Source organism: Triturus cristatus, chromosome 4_1 (genome assembly GCF_964204655.1).
Source record: "Triturus cristatus chromosome 4_1, aTriCri1.1, whole genome shotgun sequence".
NCBI lineage: Eukaryota > Metazoa > Chordata > Amphibia > Caudata > Salamandridae > Triturus > Triturus cristatus.
This window is the reverse complement of record NC_140585.1, coordinates 944,964,610-944,984,890: the sequence shown is the minus strand read 5'-3', so window position 1 is coordinate 944,984,890 and position 20,281 is coordinate 944,964,610.

Below are 20,281 nucleotides of genomic sequence, written 5' to 3'. Positions count from 1 at the left end.
CTTCCAGGGCCAGCTTTTTGTTTTCCAGCTCCAGTTGCCCATTTAATTTGAGCTTTGCCAACTCCATTTCGTGCATCCTACCCTCTCTTCTATCTGCCAACTCCTCTGGAGATAGACTCTTAACAGAAACACTGCTACCGGCAGAGGAAGGGGTTCTCCTTCCTCTTGGACCCACTCGCCCTTCCAGCTGCTCCTCTGCATTATCATCATCAGTGGCATTTCTTGCTTCTACCCAGGCCCTCAGCGCCTTGTAGAACTCTGGCTTATTTTTTAATCCAGTGGTGCAAACATTCAATTTCCTGCAGAAGAATTTTAGCTGTGATACTTTGTAGCTTTCCAGTTTCTCTTCTTCCCATTCCCATTCATTATCAACAGAGACTATGGATGCTGCTTTCTCCACCATGGTTAAGCTTGGCAGTACTCAAAAATAGACAGTTTCAAAAAGAAATCTACCAACAAGTATTGGTTGCGTTAAGGTCTGCACTCACTAAGTAGTGTTCACCAATCGCTGTACATGAGTCACAAATGCAAATCCAGAATCCTCACCGCTGACCACCAATGTTAGAGTACGGGTTCTCTGGTTGGCACAGGTAGGTACTTGTGTCAAGCAGGGAACCTTTCCTCTAGTCAGGGTAAGGGGGTACACTCCCAAAATAACCCCTGCTCACCTCCTTGGTAGCTTGGCACGAGCAGACAGGCTTATCTCAGAGGCAGTGTGTAAAGCATTTGTGAACACATACAGTAACCAAGTGACAACACTACAAATGGACACCACACAGGTTTTATATTAAAAATAAGGATTCTTTATATACAGTTACCCCAAGACCATTAAACGACAAAAATACACAATACTGTTACTTTAGATGGTAGAATTTTGCTTAGTTCTCTTAAGTTCTTAAATGCGACACTTTAAGTCAATGTACCTTTTAGTTGCAACACGCAGGGCAACAAAAGTGTTGCAACGATGTTGATGCGATGAAGTTTTTGGTGCAAAGAAATAAAGACGTGAAGATCTTCCAGATGCGTTACGCTTCTCCGATGTTGCGAGAAGACTCGACTCGATGCGTCAGCTGCAGCGGCATCACCCTTTACGTGATGCGATGACAGCGGCCTTGGCAGCGGCACTCTTCTCCGACGTTTGCGAGACGCTTCCGCTCGATGCGATGCTGCAGCAGCGACACCCCTTTACGCGATGCGATGACAGCAGCTCCGACGGCGGCACGCTTCTCCGTGGATGTGAGGCACTTTTCTTGATGCGGTGCAATGCGACAGCTACGATAGCTGCGATGGCGACACACTTCTTCCTCGATGCGAGACTGTTCTCTTGATGCGGTGCGATGCGTCAGCTACGATGGCTGCGATGGCGACACGCTTCTTCGGCGTTGCGAGACACTTCCTGGATGATGCGAGACGCTTCCGCTCGATGCGATGCTGCAGCGGTGACACACTTTACGAGATGCGACGACAACAGCTCCGACAGTGGCACGCTTCTCCTCCTTGAGTCGCACTTCCATCTCCTTGCGACACGCAGTCCCTCAGAAGGCCCAACAACAGCAGCAGGCACTTCCAAAGAACTCTAGGGAGCTGGGGGGTGAAGTCTGTTGTTCCTGAGACTTCAGCAGGAGGCAAGCTCTATTCCAAGCCCTTGGAGATCTTCTAAGCACAAATTGAAATAAAGTCTTTTGTAGTCTTTCTCCTCTCCTTCAGCAGCAAGGCAACCTCTGCAGGCCAATCCCCCTGGTCAGGGACAGTACTCCTCCATACAGCTTTCCCAGTTCCTTCTCCTCAGGCAGAGGTTCTTCTTGTCAAGCAGGATCTAATTTCTTGGGAGCAGGGTCCCAATACTTATACCCCTAATTCCTTTGTTCCTCTGGGGTAGAGGGGCCTTTGCCCAGTCCAAACCAGTTCCTGAGCACTTTGTTGACATGACTCTGACTTTCTATTCAGGGTGCAGGGCAGAGACATCAGCCGCTCCACAGGAGGTGGGGCCAACATTGTGGTGGCAGAGCACTGCCCTATTCAGAGTCCAGGGGCACTCCTCCCACCCATCTGGATGTCAATCTCTCTATTCACCACCAGGCTACCTAGCCCTGCCCCTCTGGGTTTCCCCAGCCCTGTCACTCACACAAACCAGACAGGCAGATGCACATCATAGCAGAGGCGGGCTGAAATGGGTAGGCAAGCAAATACCAACTTTCTAAAAGTGGCATTTGCAAACACAGAATATTAAAATAAACTTTACGAAAAGATGTATTTTATTATTCTGATTTCAGGCATACTAAACTCGAATTTCTACCATGTTCCCTTGGTCTGTTAGGATCATAGGATGTAACAATTCTGACAGCCCATTCTGGCCTATGGGAACAGGTAGCCTTGCAATAGTGAAAAACGAAAATGGCTGTAATTCACTATTAGGACATGCCACACACATCAGGGCTTGTCCAACCTTATGCTTACAATGCACCCTGCCCTTGGGCCTACCATAGGGGTGACTCATATGAAGTTAAGGGAAGGTTTAGGGACTGGCAAGTGGGTGCACTTGCCCAGTCAGCATGACAGTACCAGACTGCATGCAGGTTCTGCAATGGCAGACCTAGACACATTTTACCAGGCCGCTTCTGTGGGTGGCACAACCAGTGCTGTGGGCCCACCAGCGGCATTTGTATTTACACGCCCTGGCACTCCTGGTGCACTTTACGGGGGTCTGATAGTAAACCAAATGAGCCAATCATGGAATCCAACCAACATCTACATTTTAAATAGGGAGCGCTTGCACTGTGGCACTGGTTGGCAGTGGCACAGTGCTCTGAGCAGCTAACACCAGCAAAACACATGAGGCACAGCGATAAAAAGTGGAAGGGAGACTCACGCGAAGATGCCAGGTCTAACAACCTCCAAACTTATTCAAATATTATTCCTAGTGCCATCTTAATGAAGTTGGCACCTGGATTGCGTGCCCCCGGGGCACTTTGGTATTACAGGAGGGGCTGCAGATGCTTGTGCATCCCCTTCAGTAATTACAATGGCTCTGGCGTGCATAAAGCGCAAGCCCGATCTTCAAAGCATGTTCCTTCATGTGCATGGGGGCATGGCCCCATGCAAATGAGGCAATCCCTGTGCATCTGCACCCACACCGTATTATAGATGTGGGTGCAGAGGCAAAGAAGATGTCATGAAGCGCACTGACAGTGCGCCACCCCTGATGGCAGCCTTCTGAAGGATGTTAAGGGGGTCCCATGGACACCCCAGACATCCCCTTGCAGGTGAGTATAGTCACTCACTGCACCTGCCTGCAAGGGGATCCCCTATCCCCTTAAAAGTGCAGGGAGGTTGAGGCCTATACTGTGAAACACGGGGCGTCTTCAAAGAACACGCTCCATTTTTCACATGAATATGCTGCCCCCAGGCCAGCACGAGTTTGTGGCTGCCCTGGGACAACTGAAATCTATGTATAGGGTGTACTTTACCTGTTCACGCCCTGTGCACCTAATTTAAGGTGCACCAGGTGTAAACAGAGAACGTGGACCCTTACATAATAGGGCCCCTGGTGCTATGCTTATAACTATTTTGAAAATCAGTGCACAATTTTTAAAGATCGCTAATCTCTTTGGGGAAATTTTGGGCTCCTGAGGTCATATGTATGAACATTCCGTTTTGCGAATCTCAAATTGCGATATTTTGCGATTTGCAGTTTGAGATTCGCAAATAGGGATGTATTTAAAAAATCGCTAATGATTAGCGATTATATAAAAATCGCAAAAAATTCTCAGAAACATGATTTGCGATTCCTTAATTGCGAAATTCACAAATTAAGAAATCGCAAAAGCGGGAATCTGCTATACAGGTGCAGCCTGATGACATCACAACCAGGAAGTGGTAGTGATTTGCTGCACCTGATTGCCTGAGCCACAGTCAGAGGCTGTTTTGAGAGTGTGAGGAGTTAGCACAGCAGAGAAACAACCCCAATGGAGTCCCAGAGGCAACATGAGGGCAAGGAGGGTGAAAAGAGGAAGAGAACACACAAATTCTCTGACAAGGAGCAGGAGGTGCTCATAGAGGAGATGGTATACAGCCATGAGCTCCTCTTTGGGAAAAAGGCACTGAGAGTCCCTGAATCAAAGAAAAGAAAGATTTGGCTGGACATTCAAGAAAAAGTCAATGCTGTGGGTATGACTCATCGCACTGTTGAAGAATTGCGCAAGAGGTGGTACGACATGCGGCAAAGGTCGAAGGAGAGGGTGGCAGCTAGACTCAAGGAGTCCAACAAGACCGGGGGAGGATCATCCACAGCAGCAGAGCCAACACCCCATGAGGAGCTGGTGGAGTCCACCCTCCTGCCTGAGAGCATCAGTGGTGTGGCTGACGTCGACAGCTCCGACCCTGCATCCAGCAGCCAAGGTAAGATGCATTCCAAATATATCTGCCCAGATCCCCATCCCACGCACACTTTCAGGAATGCGCAAAATAGAAACAACACATGTTATTCCGGTCCACTTCTTACAGCACACCCAGCAATGCACCATGGGAGTTGTAGTAAGATGTATGATAGTGTGTCTATGACACATAGGAAATCAAATGTAACATGTGGTTCAGTGATAAGGGAATAAGACAGTGTCAGAAGTTAGCCAAGGCAAATTGTAGAAACTTTATTGAGTGCAAAATGCAGCCAATGACACAAACTCATGTATTCCCCTTTACATCCACAGCACAATCCAGGGCACTTGATGACAGTGCAGACGGAGATGACTTTGCAAATCCTGAGGACCAGCATGATGATGGGGACTCAAGTGAGGAGACAGAGCACACAACAATCATGAGCAGGAAGCGCACACATGTGCCCCCACTGCCTCCATTGGAGGATGACATAGAGGCCACAGGGGAGGAGAGTGAGCAAAGAGAGGCAAGGCAGGGTGTTTCACACATGCGGAGGCAGGAAACCCCACGAATGAGTGTGGCAGCAATAGAAACACGCAGGTCAAGGCCCAGGAGCAGCACTGCCACCGATGAGGAGCACACAGTATTTGCAGGTCTTGAAAACAGCATTCTGCAGATTCAGCGCCTGCAACATAAATCATTGCGCTCCATTAATAGGCAGCTCAGCACACTCAACAGGAATCAGCGCTACATGGGGGAGGGCATCATGGCCATGGCAGGCCATACGTGACCTCTGTGACACCCTGAAGCAAAACCAAGACGCCAGGGACAGGGCTGCCCAACGTGCCAACACACGGCTGCATAACTACACAAAGGCGGTGAACTGCCTGTGCACCACCACCAGTAACTTGACCCGTCGCAGCATTACCATGCAGTTGGTAATGTCACACTGCTGCCAGGACATTGCAAGAGGACTGGAGGTCACCAGTGCAGTTCAGCAAATGCAAACGGCTAACTCTGGGGAGAGTGAGTAGACCTCAAGTAGGAGTAGCAACACACCTACATTTTCTGAAGCAAGAAAGCGCATTGGCAGACAGGGTGCAGTACCTAGGAACCCAACGGAGTGCACTCAGCCTGGATCCCGAACAGCACCAATCCGTCACCGGAGGAGCTGAACTGTACAGTGAGACATTTGCGTCAATGGGTGATGCAACCCAGCAATTCATATTGAACACTTTCTTGGGAACTACCTGCACTGTGTGTATAACATGTGCTGGGTACAGCAACAGTGAATGCTTTTGAAGTGTGAATAAACACAGCACAGATTTCAATCATTATTTTGGCTCATGTCATCATTACTCACCTAGAAGTAGTTTTGTGTGATCTCAGTCCGTCTCTGACGTCCGGCAGCTGCCACAAATCCTGATGCTGGTCTGCCAGGGGGAGCAGGGCAATCGTCATCCGATGTGTCTGTATCAGTCACATCAATTGTGGTGCCTTTCCTCATAGCCATGTTACGGAACATTGCACAGCTTGCCACGATTTTACAGCAGGTCTCAGGGCTGTATTGCAGTGCTCCTCCACTTTTATGCAGGCACCGGAACCGTCTCTTTAGGATTCCAAACGTACGCTCTATGACACAGCGCGTAGATCTGTGTGCCCTGTTGTATCTCCTCTCACTTGCATTGGCTGGATCCAGGTACGGGGTCAGGATGAAGTCCCGCACTGCATAGGCACTGTCATCTGCAGGGATAGACACAATAGGTAAGTCAATGTCCCCCCCTCAGGAGATGTAGTGGATGTATGGATGTGTGCCATGCATTTCCCTAGCAGGTATCCCTCGCCAAACTCTCCACTATGTCTAAAGATGAAAGAGTTGTGTCAGGGTATTTGGGTACAATGTAATTGATGATATACTTAGCATTGCACACAATCTGTATATTCAGGGATTGGTAGCATTTACGGTTTCTGTAGACATATTCAGTTGCTGATGGGGGTGTGATGGCCACATGGGTCCCATCAATACAGCCAATGACGGTGGGGGAAACATGCAATCTGGTAGAAGTCAAGTTTTGTTTGCTGTAATGCCTGTTGGATGCTGGGGAAGTATATGTGATGTGATAGCCTCTGTAGCATTGCATCTAGAAAGGCATGGAAAAAGCACGACAGGGCACTCTGTGATACCCTGCCAACCTCCGCTATGACCCCTTGAAAACTCCCTGAGGCCAGGAGGTGCAGGGAGCACAGGACCTACAAATGGGTGGGAATTGTTTGTGTCCTGCGCGTTGGGTGTTCCAAATAGGGTTTCAGCTCCTCAATCAGGTCCAAGATAGTCTGTGGGTGCAGCCTGTACTTGTCATGGATGTCCTCTTCAGTCTGCTGGAACAGAGTGATGCGCAGCCTGAAGATACGTTCCTGTCTCATTCTCCTCTGTGCAAGAGCCCGAATACGCAGCCTCCTGGCTATCACGAACAGTGCTGCCATTGTGGAAGGATCTGTTGCATTGTGGGCTGGTTTAAGTACCTTGCACCTGGTTACCACCTGCATGCACTTGGTGTTAATTGTGATTTCTTAATTTGCGAATTTATCAATTTCGCAATTTGCGAATTTTTCATACATGTCCTTGCGATTTCTTAGATTGCGATTCCCTTTTTGCGAGTTTTGCAAACTGAGAAAATCGCTATTTAGGAATTCGCAAAGATATTTGCAGAATTTTGGTTTCGCAGTATTTGAAATCGCTATTTTTGCGATTTCTTAGTTTGCACTGTGAATGTGTCTCATACATCTCAAATAGCGATTTTTTATTCACAAACGCTGTTTTTTGCGATTCGCAGCATTTGCGAATAAAAATTAGTTTCATACATATGCCCCCTAGTGGATATCCCTGGCTTTTCTACAAGGATTTTAGAAAAGCACAACCATTTGCCAGCCAAAAAATGCTTCACTTTTGATCCACAGAGACCAGGACATTTTGTAGGATCTGATAGAAGAGTGATCACTTAGTCAGACCCACAGATAAATTTGACAGGTGCCATAGAACCTTTTGAATTATCAGGCAGTCCAAAAAGCCTAGAACTCTCTTGGTTCACACCATATCCTGGGCTTCTATGGGAATTCACAAGGGCATATTATCAAGCCCATTATCGCCGTTCCTTGATAATATGTCCCTATGTTCCCATGGGCATGTTCTTTGCGAACTGCAGCATTTAAAGAAGATAAATGTTTTAATTGACCCAATTCATTCATATTTTTGGATCAATTGAAAACCAGAAGAATTTTCAATGATTCTTTGTGTTTCCCTATTTGAAGAATCCTCCCTGACCAGGAAACAAATATAAGGGGTTCTCATCTTGTATTTTCTCAATTTAGAGAACTTAGAAGCGAAACACAAGAGATTTCACAGGCTTCCTTTCCACGTTTTTCAAACCTACGAAATAGAAATTTGTTCTCAAGTGAACTAAAAAGCGGACTGCAGAAAATATATTTAAATATATCTAGTTAAACGTTGTCATTTTATTATGCTCCATTGTGAATTAAGTGTTAAATTAAGCATTGATAGAAAGTAGCATTTTTGCCAGTTGAGGTATTTTTAAAAATTTCGAAAGAATCTACATTTTGCACTAGTTCAGATCTTTTTATGTGCCCTTGAATATATCCAGATATTCTGTGCTTGACAAACATATCTGAGATAGCAAGGCATATATAAAACCAAAAACTTGATTCTGCAACATATCTTAGAGTATTGTTTACGCAACTGAATGATGCTGCTGTGAGTCCTCCATTTTCTACTGAGCAAAATTATATGAGTTCACTACTAGATGTTTTGTCCAAGCACGTTGAAAATTGTTTGTCTTCGACATGGAGCTTTCTCGAAAGTCCAGACATTTAGCTACCATTATTTTGCTAAGAAAAAATGCTTCACACTAAAGTATCTTTGTTTTTGTGTTATACCTGAAGGCAAAGTAAGGTAAGGATAGAACCAGGATTGGGCCAACAATTAGAATGTAGACATCAGAAATGAAGTTCTAAATATTTTACATGGATCACACTGCTATTGATTTTTTAGCCATCCGGGGAGTTTCATGCTTTTCGTATGCTTACTTACTTACTTACTTACTTACCAAGATTTATTCACAAGTTTTTTGTCAGTAACTCATGAGCATTTTGGATGGGAATGTATATGTTGCTTATCTTGTTCTTCTGGGTGAGACAACACAAATTGCACTTGTTTACAAATATGGGTAAAAAAGGAAGGGGCTTATTTATGAGAGTCCTGCGTCACTTTTGCACCATGTAAAGTGGCATATGTGTGACTCTGGGCTCTCATTTCAATTTATAAAGTCACGCAAAGCCACCCTGCGTAGCTTTGAGTAGCCTCATAAATCATGAGTAAGGCGACGCAGTGGATTTTCCCACGCAACACCCATAGAATCTGATGCTTCCCCAGATTTACAAAGTGATCTAAAACTGGGGAAGTGCCAAATCGGTATGCTTCCTTAGGTTAGGCGGAACAAGGAGAAGTATGTTTATTTCTCCTTGTTAAAACGCCTCTTCGGATTGTTTTTGTGCAGGAAGGTGCCACTTCTTGCACAAAAACAATCATGCATGCAACGAAGGCACTCTTGCACTATCGCGCAACGGTGCATGCATTGCCGTTAGGCTGCCGAAACATCTCCAGTGCAGAGGGAAAGGACTTGCGTTCACCGTATTGCTTAAATATGGTGCATTCCTGAACTTTCACTTTGACGTAGGTTAACACGGCAAGGTGCCTTGCTCGGCTGCCTTATGCCAAAATCCCACAAATGAGTCCCGCTGTTTTCATTCAAAAGACTAACTTGCACAGAACATTTTTCCACTTTTGTGATTATTTCATAGATTTTGCAAGGACAATCAAATTTGGCAAAAATAACTTCCCAACTTTGCACAGCACCAACTGAAAAACCCGGTGGTCAAGATATTCTTATGGGCAAGTGCCTTATCTCCCACCGAGTTTCTGCTGCCATCACCACTCAGTCACAGCCAAGACTTGTGATGTGTCGGGGGAATCTTCTCAGTCTTCGTAGTATTTAATCAGGCAAATTTTTCATGGAAAACAATCAGGCTTTGTCAGACTGAGACGCAAATCAGATGGTGCCTAGCTAGCACTCCATGAACTTTAAACACACTGAATACATTTACCAAAAACGGCTGTGTTTCCTGCTCCATCGATTATTTCTCCATCCACCCAAATCTAGTACAAAAAAATAAGAAGCCATTTGCAAAACCTCCCAAATCATAAGAAAATAAGATTAAAAAATGGCCACTGTGGGAAATTGGGTTGTTGGAGCCCTGGTCAAGCAATATTCACAGTACCTTAAAAGGTGAACCGCAAAAAGTCACTAAATTAACCTATGCTTAACCCTGGGTAGCTTGGCACAAAAAGCAGTCAGGCTTCTTTTGAGGCAATATATAAAGTATCGTTTCAGCACACAAACAGTAATAAAGTGAAAACACATCACAACAAACATTTCAAACCAATTTACAAAAATGGAGTATATTTTAATAAATGATTTAACACCAAAACAACAAAAATTCAAACAGTAGAATCAGAGTTATGCATTTTTTAAGTTTTTAGTAAAAACTAGTGTCTAAAATTTCAAAGCATCAACTATGGACATCTAGCCGCGCAAGACTATCCAATGCTGTATAATATGACTGACTGCGATGAAGCATTGTTCAAATAAGAGAACTGGACTCGGCCAGGTCAATGCTTACCTTCAGACTTAGGAATAATCTTGAGAAAAATTTTCTGAACGGTAAAGTTCAGTGGGCAAGGCTGCAGGATGTGTCCGAAGAGCCGTGGGTCAAAACTGTGGTGAAGATTTCTACATTCGGACTTATTCTTTGGAATGGAAGTCAACATTTTCTCACAGGACGAGGCAGATGGCTGTAGCTGAAGACAGTTCCACAAGGTCAGATACCCAGTTGCTGAAGGACCGCTGCTGTGGAAAAGAATGTAGTAGGAGAAGCCACTAAGTCAATCTGATCAGTGATGCACCTAGGGCGTATAGGTGAGCAGGTTAGTCCCGGTCTCCTCCTGGTTCTCAGAACAGTTTTTAGCCCAAACCATTTTTAAGTCCCCATGTTTGGATTTTGGCTAGCTGGACATCTTTAACACCACTTCCAAGGGTCCAGGACTGGAGGGGCACCACTTGGAGGGCCAGGATTCACTCACGCAAGTTCAAGATTGAGGAAGCCTTTTGTGTTCCTGTGGCTCTGAACAGGAGGCTAGCAAACGTAACCTTGTGAGTCACTCTGGGGGTCCGGGGACAGTTGAAGTTCTTGTCCTTATCCCAGGCAGAGGTTTGCAGAGCAGCAGGACTAACAGGGCAGCAATTCAGCAGGTCAGCATTCTTGCAGAGCAGCAGTCTAGCAAAGTGGCAATCCTTCCAGCAGCTCATTAGTCCTTCTTCCTGGCTGACTATCCACAGGTGCAGAAGTGTGCTGAACAGTTGATGTCTGACGTCTACTTTTATACCCTAGTGCCCTGGTTCTAGAAGTTGGGAGAAGCTTCTAGACAGCAAAGTGCATGGAATTTCCTGCCTCCCTTGACCTGGTTCCAAGCTTGCTACAATAACAATATGGGGTTGTTAGGCCCTTTGTGTGAAGGGAGAGCACAGGCTATTCAGTTGGAAGTGGAGCTGTACTCACACCCCCATCCTGCTATCAGATGGCCCATTGAGGCACACCTAATTCCTCTATTGTGTGTCTGTCTAGAAGTAATTTGCAAAGTCTGTCAGTTACACCCAGTCATAGGACCCAGACCAGAATACAGGTCGAAAGGGGTGAGGGCAGAAAAATATCAACTTTATAAAAGTGCCATTTTTAAAGTTTGAATCAAAGGCCCGACGTTACCAATAAATAAGACTCTTCACCATAATTCCAATGATAGCAAACATGATATAGCTTCCAGCTCCTCATTGGAAATTACATCTTATTAAATGGAGTAAGGAATCCCCAATGTTATCCTACAGGAGGGTTGGGCCGTACAGTAGGGAAAATCGAATTTAGGAGTGTTTTACTATCAGGACATGTGAAACTTAAAAGTACATGTCCAATCTTTTAATTTCACAGCACCATGCCCCACGGGCTACCTAGGGCCTACCTTAGGGGGTGACTTATATGAACTAAAAGGAGAGTTTAAAGGCTTGGCCAGGAGGCTTTAATGCCAAGTCGACATGGCAGTTTAAAACTGCAGTCAGCCTGCAGTGGCAGACTTGGGGCATGTTTTTAATCAATCTATCAATCAATCAGGGTTTTTAATGCATTGTTAATCACCCAATAGGGTATCCAGGTGCTTGCAGACCTCAGGGGCTTATTTGAACAGCCAGGTCTTGAGGGCCATTTGGAATTCTGGAAGTGACGTGATGGTCCAGTGGTACATGGGGAGGCTATTTTAAGGTGCTACTTAAGTGGATGGCACAATAAGTGCTGCACGCCCATTATTAGCAACATTTATATTACATACCCTGCTTATAATGCATACCACTTTACAAGGAACTTAAATTAAATATGCCAAGTGGGTATAAACCAATGTAACCAATGTAACCATGTTTAAGGTAGTGCACACAAGCACATTACCACTAGTTAGCAGTGGTAAAAATCTCTAAGGCCAACAAAAATAAGTCCAGCAATAATCTAGAAGGAGGCAAAATGTTTGGGGCAAGATTACCCTATGGCTGACAGGTCTAACAGCTGCACGAAAGTTGCAAAATGAAGGAGTGTTGGTGTGTTGTTAGTTCAGGAAAGTGCATTGCCTACTCTGAACTCTCATCCTTTTGTACAGAAAGTATAACAATACAATGCCTGTGATAAAAGTACACTTTCCAATGACTGTTTTTAGGTTTCGTCTGCACAGCGCCAGTGCTGTACTTGCAAAATGTCTTATAAGCAAAAAAATAAAAATACAACATAGTTGGAGCCTACCAATTACTCGTCATTACTTACCATTGGTTGGCTCCGACGTCACTCTAATTTTCTTGCTTTTAATTGGTCAGAGCCTCCTCCTTGCCTCAGCTTCCTCCCAGGGCCGTGCCGTGTGCCCCTGCCATGGAGCAATGATCAAGTAAAGCTTCTGCCTTAGGTCAGTGTCCTTCCACTGGTCGCAGGCTGCTGCATGTACTCTATTTGTTTTTTTTCTTTTACACGTGTACTCTTATAGAGTGCAAGTGTCTGCAGTAAATCTTCCTGACCCCTTCACCTCTTCTGGCTGTCTGTTATGTTTCTACCATACCCCACCCTCCTCCTGCTGTCCCTTCCCTTCCCCCCTCCTACTCCTCTCCCTTGTATGTCCCCCACGCTCCTAAAGCCGTCCCTTCTTTTACCCCACCACCCTCCTCCCGCTGCCTGTTCTTTATTCCCTTTCCCACTCCCACGTCTTCCTTACCTCCCAAACCCTGCGCTGCTTTAAGGCATATTACACAGCAATGCCAGCAGCTGTGTACCATGGCTTAGAGGCTTACTTTAAGTCATGAAACACAGCAGCTGTGCAACATGTAAAAAAATATTGACAAAACCAATATATCTTACATAGTCAAAACCTACTGGCTTTGCCATTGCTTGTTTAGAACTGTCCTTTGATGCGGAAAATCTGTCCACATACACTTTTACTGGAAGAATTGTGCAATATCTGATACTGAGCAGTAAATATCATCATCTAGCTTATGGCAAAGGCAAAACACAACTTGTTTGTGGTCCTATTGAATATTACTTAATGTACAGTAACTTTAATATTTTATTGATTGCGTTTTGACAGCAGGTTACTAATACAGGAGGGGCATGCTGTGCTATAAATTCAAGAGAAAGGAAAGTAGCATCACTGGGAAAAGTAAGTATCAAAGTTTGGACAGCAACGCATTGTGGGTACGTGAGCAGATGGACTCTGATGGGCTAGACTTGGGTGCATCAACGGTCTTCGGCATACTTCAAAGAAAAAGAGCTGCAACTCAGTTGAAGAATCATTTAGCCCTCCTCGAGAGCAAACATGCAGAGAGACTGATAGACCTACAGTAAACATTAACAAATTTGACTCTTTCTTGAAGAACTATGCTTTCCTTTCTTCTCACTGGTATAATATTGGTGACTCATTTCACAGTGGTTCTTCATACTGCATTGTGTAAAATAAGAGCAAGCCAGTACAGAGCAGGCTGCTCTCACTGACGATCAGTGCATTTGCATTGTTTCCCTTCTTGGTGTGTAGACACAGATTTGTTTCCGCTCATTTCCAAAAGGCCACTAGTCTATTCCAAGGTACTCTCGAGTCTAATGTTGACCTAACCCAGTACTGCTGCTCTCTTCCCGCCTATCCCTTATTCCTGCAGTTCTAGATTCACCATCTTCGAGGGTAGACTCCTACATTTCCTTCACTGGTATTCTTACCTCCGTCTCCAAGGGAATCCAGCCAAGACATCCAGTGGAATGGTGGAAAGGTTAAAGACGACTGCCAATGAAGAATTGCCTCTTTGAGATTGTTAGGGCTAAGTAGGTCCTAGTACCAGAATCCCTACCCTCTAAACATCTTCCCCTTACTCTCTTTTCTCTATTATATACCTCTATTGCCATGCTGAACTCCCAGAGTCATCCACACTGTTTTATTGCACCTCAAGGGCCATCACCTGATCTAGTAGATCATTTGGTAGGGTGCTTGTGGATTTCCTCAGGATGTTGTTTTCATTGTTTCAGCATAGACAACATTCACCCTTTTCCTAGCTATTTGTAGACATCGTGTTTTCCACCTTCAGCACTTCTTGTGGATCCCATCTATCTGAGGTGTCTTTTGATATGCTTGGGCTGCTCTTTTTACCACTTCTAGGTGGAGCCATTAGACAAATATAATGCTATGCTGCTTGTTATACCTTTCTAGTTGGTAGAGGTTTCCACCCTCTGAAGTGGGGACCACAATCCTAGTCAGGGTAAGTCAGATACTCTACCTAAATTAACCTGTGCTCAACCTCTGGTTGCCTGGCACAGAGCTGTCAGGCTTAACTTAAGAGGCAATATGTAAAGTATTTGTGTAAATTACAGTAACCCGGTGAAAACACCACAAAAAGACTCCACACCAGTTTAGAAAAATGTAGAATATTTTTATGTATAAAACAAGAAACAAATGTCAAAAATCGCAAAAACAGAATTTGAGATATGATTTATTAAAGAATAAACTGCAATGTAGTGCTTAAATAACAATAGAGCTTAGGGGTTACTTGAGGTTGTGCTGGACCAGGGTAAATCTAATGTTTAGGCTGACTGCAATGGCGGCTACAAGACCCAGAGCCCATTGAAAAAGTACTTTGCATGGAGCAGGAATCAGCGTGGGAGACTGGACGCATTGGTTTCGATCCACTCAGTAGGGTAGATGTGTCATTGTTGAGCCTCGCAGTCGAGTCCCACATTGTTGTCAAACCCTTTACGATGGAGACGCTGTATCCTCATCGAGCCTCGCTTTCAGGTCCCATGCCGTCTTCAAACTCCTTACTATGCAACTGCTTCCTCTTTGTTGAGCATCGCAGTTGGGTCCCTCATCGTCATCGAGCCATGCAGTGATGTCCTCGAATTGCCATTGTGTCAGCCTAAAAGGGCACTGTGTCAATTCCAATTGCACAAAGTCGACCCTGCATCAAATTTTGTGGAACAATACCTGCAGAACCCACTTTCAAGGCCCAGGACTGGATTTGCACCTCTTGGCAGGGCAAGTCTCACAGTTGGCAGAGTCCTGCAACAGAAGCAGCGCTGAAGAAAGTCTTTGATGGACCTGAGACTTCTAAACAGGAGGCAATCCTTGTTACTTCCAATCAAGAAGCAGCAGGCAGCAGGCCAACACATTAAAGCAGGTAGAATAGTCTCAGTCCCTCCTACAGCACAGCAATCAGCAGGCAGCAGGCCAACACAACAAAGCGGTTAGCAGAGTGGCAGTCTCTCCCACAGCACAGCAGCACTTCTTCCAAGCAGAATATCATTAGATTAATAAGTGTATTGAATTCATGGTCTCAGAGTTCCAGTACTTATACCTAATTTGGCCTTTAAAGTAGGGAGACTTCAAAGAGATGTTTTGAAGTGCACAAGGGCCTGCCTTTCCTGCTCTGCAGGGGGGTGCAACCCTTTGTGTGGGGACAGGTACAGCCTAGGTGAAAGTGTCAGCTCATCCCTCTCATACTGCTTCAGGATGACCTGTCAACATTTTTACTTCCTTTTTCCTATTTCTCTTTATTATTTCTGTTTTTTATTTTGGATTTCTGGGTCCAATTATTAAAAATATGCCCCACATAGAATCCCAGGATGGGATTGACTTTTTCCCCCTTAGGAGTGAATATTATGGTCTATCAAATTCTCAAGATAAAGGTTGAGGCCCTTACAAGTACTGGAAGGTGCGGATCTGGAGATATAGGATATCCTTCCCTCCCCTTGGGGCGTGACCAGACCGGACCGGTAAAAATCTGCCTTTAAATGTTTCAAAAATGGGTCAGAGAAACCTCTTCTTGAGTTGGAGCATATTGTGGTCAAAATAAATAAATAAAAACATGCAGAGAGCTGTTCGGTCACACCAATTCTGCCTTTGTGTGTGGATGTTTAGAGGGAATGCAGGAAACCAGCTGTCACCCACCCCTGACGTGTATTCCAGGGACAGGCAGAAAACACCAAAAGGTTTAAGTAAGAAAGGGCCAACTTTCTAAAAATGGCAACTTCACCATAAGTTGTGTTTTTCAATTATAAGCCCAGAGACACAAAATTAGATTTTCCAATCTTGTCTCAACTGGTAACTAGTCTCATAAAATGTTATAAGGCAGTCTCAATGTGAACCTATAAGAGAGATAGGCCCTGCAGTAGTGATACACTAATGTAATAGTATTTCACTAGTAGGACATGTAAAACTTTAAAGTGCATGACCTACTTTTTAGGTACACTGCACCCTGTCCTCTGGACTGTCTAGGGCCTAACTTAGGGGTGACTTATATGTAATACAAAGGAAGGTTTAGACCTGGCGGGTATATGAACTTGCCAGATCAAAATGGCAGTTTAAATCTGCACACACAGGCTCTATATTTGGAGGCCTGAGACATGTTTAAATAGCTACTGAATTGGGTGGAACAATCAGAGCTGCAGGCCCACTAGTAGCATTTAAGTTACAGGCCCTGGGCACATGTATTGCACTTTAGTAGAGACTTCTATGTAAATTAAATATGCCAATTGTGGATAAGCCAATGCTATCATGTTAAGAGTACATAGCACATGCACATTAGTACTGCTTAGCAGTGGTAAAGTGCCCACAATGCTAAAACCAGCAAAAATGAAGTCAGCAAAACAGGAGATCAGAAAGCAAAAAGTCTGGGGAAGCCACGCCAAGGATGGCAAGTCTAATACTGCTTTATTCCCTTAAAACCACACCAGCACACTATCGAGACTGTGATAGTACACAAACCACACTACTACTCTGAAATCAAGAATGTAGAATAAATGTTGTCTAAAAGCATACCATATCTCCATGCACATAACTCTGCTAAACATGCGTGTATACTAACGGCTTCAAGCTTACTGTGATATGAACAGGCCACTTGTCAGGACCTCAAGAATCAATCAATCAATCAATCAATCAATCAATCAATCAATCAATCAGAGTTTTGTATTGCATGCTAATCACCCCGAGAGGTATCCAGGCGCTAACTCTTACCATCCACGGTGCACTCCAGCCACACTCCTGTCTAACTACATTTACAAGACCACCTATAATTTCTTCAGACAAAGAGAGTGCCACAATGCCACACTAGTGGCAGGTGCATGATATACAAGTGCACAATAAAATAAAATAACATATTTAGTATTATCTCAATTCTGCATTATAGTATTATGCTGGGCTAGTATAGTTCAGGAACATTATTTTAGTACTTGGACCGTCACAGTAGACTTTATTTACACTCACTATTCAACTCCCAATGTTAACATGTATTTAACTAACGAAGCACACACGTTTAGTCCCTAATTGTGGGGCCACCACAACGAGAGAGCCCCAAGGGATATTTGCCCTAGTTCCCACTCATTTGAAGGACACTCGCTCGCCAAACTAAAAGTGTCCTAGGACATTGATTTTATATTGATTTAGCTGCTCATACTATCAGAAAAAACAGAGCCGAGTCCCGCATAGCATTTGTGACCCCGGCCCCACAAAAGCAACTGAAAGATCTGCTCACTTGCCAACAGCAAACAGGCTTATTTCAAAGAGATGACATTCACCCTCCCATGAACTTCTTCTAGGGCAAGAGGCACAGAATTATACAAAATAAGAAAGCTCATGTCAGCCTGAAAATGTGTCCAAGCTGAGGGAATAAAAAGTTAATGTAGGCCCTCAAAGTCTCCTGATCTTTAAAGTTCATCCCTCAACCAGCATGGGTTATTTTGAGGTACTCTTTCACCCTGTTTCTTTCTATTCGGACCATATCCTTATCATAAGCCACTGACACTGAAAGGCTCACCCAGTGCTATAATATAGTGTCCATACAACAGAGCTGTAATGTGCATGTATGGCATACAGGAGTATTCATTTACACCACAGCTGATGCACGCCTCAATAATATCTGCTGAACCGCTGGTGAGCCTTTGGGTCTGTAGCTCCTCTGCCTGCCAGCACTCTTTTCGCGAGCCTCCCTTTCCTGAGTAGCAGTTTGGACTGGTTCTGTTTCCACACCCATGGGCTGTTAAATTCAGACTCTAATTCTCCCATCAGTCCTGCCAACTGGCATTAGCAAACCTCCAGTGGAGAAGAGTTTCACACTCACATCCCATAAATGTCATCTCCTGGAAATGCAAGTGAGACACATTTTAAAGCCACGAGATTTTTTTTATATAGAAAACGTGTTATGAATAATTCAATGACCGTTCGAGTTAAAACTCTGAGACAGAGATGTTTGATAGAGTATTTCTTGTACACATTTAATGCACCTTTTTCAGAGCTTCCACGCATGCTGTACTGTCGGGGACATCGAATCTCAACAGAAAATAGCTTCATAAAATGTGTCAAGTGTTATACGAGCTATATTCCTTTGCTTAATATGCTAATTTTAGAAGGTGACCTTCTTTCTTGTAATTTGGAATGTATTTCATAAAATTCTTTATGAATGCTTTGTAAAAATAGACTTAACCAATCTTGCTGTTTTCTTTTGTTCTTCTGTTTTTTGTTTTATTTAAGAATCTGACAAAGATAACATTCCTGCAAAGGTTATAGCGCAGATAAGAAGAGATTGTATCTGCAATCCTGAATTCCAGCCAGCTGTCATTAAGAATGTTTCTTGTGCCTGTGAAGGACTTTGTAGCTGGGTCAGGGCCATTGAAGTATTTGACAAGGTTGCCAAGGTAACTGGTGTATCCGGAGAATCTTCCTGTGCATCAAACTTTCATCTTGTTAAATTTGTGTAGGCAAGCACAGTGAGATGAATGCTAATATCCAGCCGAGGCAGTCGAACAGCACTGTCTGGGAAGGCGTGTGTGTGTGTGCGGCTAGCACTGCTCATTTCACACTGCGTTTGTGTTTGTGTGATGTGTTTAAATCTATTATACACATATAGTCAGACTGAAGCGTGGAAGCCAATATGAATATACATTTAAAAACAGCATATGCTCACAGTAAAATAATGAATTGCACACATTAAACTAAAGCGGAAGGCAATGCTCAGCAGTTGCATTGCTGCCAAATATGGGCACTTCAGAGCACAAACACCGAATATCAAATGCCACGCTGAACAGCATCAAAAGAATGCTGAAATAAAGGTTAAACCGGCCGCATGAATCAATGCTGGCAACATGCACAGTGTTGGCCTGTGTCAAACCACAAATGTAATTCTGCAATAAATCGAACAGAAGCATTGTGCCTGAATAGAGGTGGGTTGGTAATGCATAAGCTCCTATTTTCTTGAACTACTGAATCGCGAGGCACATCAGTCAGAAGACTGTTCTTGACACCACTATACCTTCGGTGAAGCAGATTCTTCTGACGGATTGACTTGTGGTTTTAGCACTTCCTCCAATAATGGGAGGAATTTGGGTAGCACCAACCTCTGGATCAGGCCATTTGTCTGACAAGAACACAAGGCCGATTTCAGCCTGGTGCATCATCTCAAAGAAAGATGTGCCATTTATTTAATCGCCTTTACTCCGATTCATGGGATGGTTGGTGCCCCTCAGCCTTTAACCAGCATGTGATCAGCCCTTGGAGCTCATGCTGTGTACCCTGTCAGATTCAAAGTGGAGGTAGGCAAAGGTAAGACTTGGCCCTCAACATTCGATACATCTGAGGACTTCGTATGTTGAAGGTGCTCCACTCCCAAAGGCACAACATCCTGCATTTGGGAAGCTAGAGGAGGTGAGGTGGCCTAGTGGCCAGAGCTGCTGACTTTGGACCTGAAATTCCAGGTGTGAATCCTGGGCTTTTGCTCAACATGTAGTGATTCTGGGCAAGCCACTTAACCTCCCTATGTCTAAATAAAAACAAAAAAGTGTAATATCTAGATCTCATCTAAACTCTTTGGTTCTCATGTAAAGTTCTCTTAAGGCCTTGGGCTAGGTTTGTGCTATATAAAATGACAAAAAAAACTCCAAGTTTACTCTAGTCCTGGTATAGCCTAGCACGGTCTTCAACACGGATGGGGTTAAGCAACACCATACTGGCCTTAGAAACGGTTTCACTCCACCCCAATGGGCTCCAATGTAGGCTCTCTGTGTTTTTTAAACATTGTGAGCGCCGCTCATCTAAAGGTGTATTAAATTAAATTGCGAATTTATGAGCCAATTGACTTCACAACACCTAACTCAGTGATGCTATAGAGAGAAAGGAGGGTTAGCCTGGATTTGGAATCCCTCTTCCTGCAGATGTTACTTCGTGTCTCGT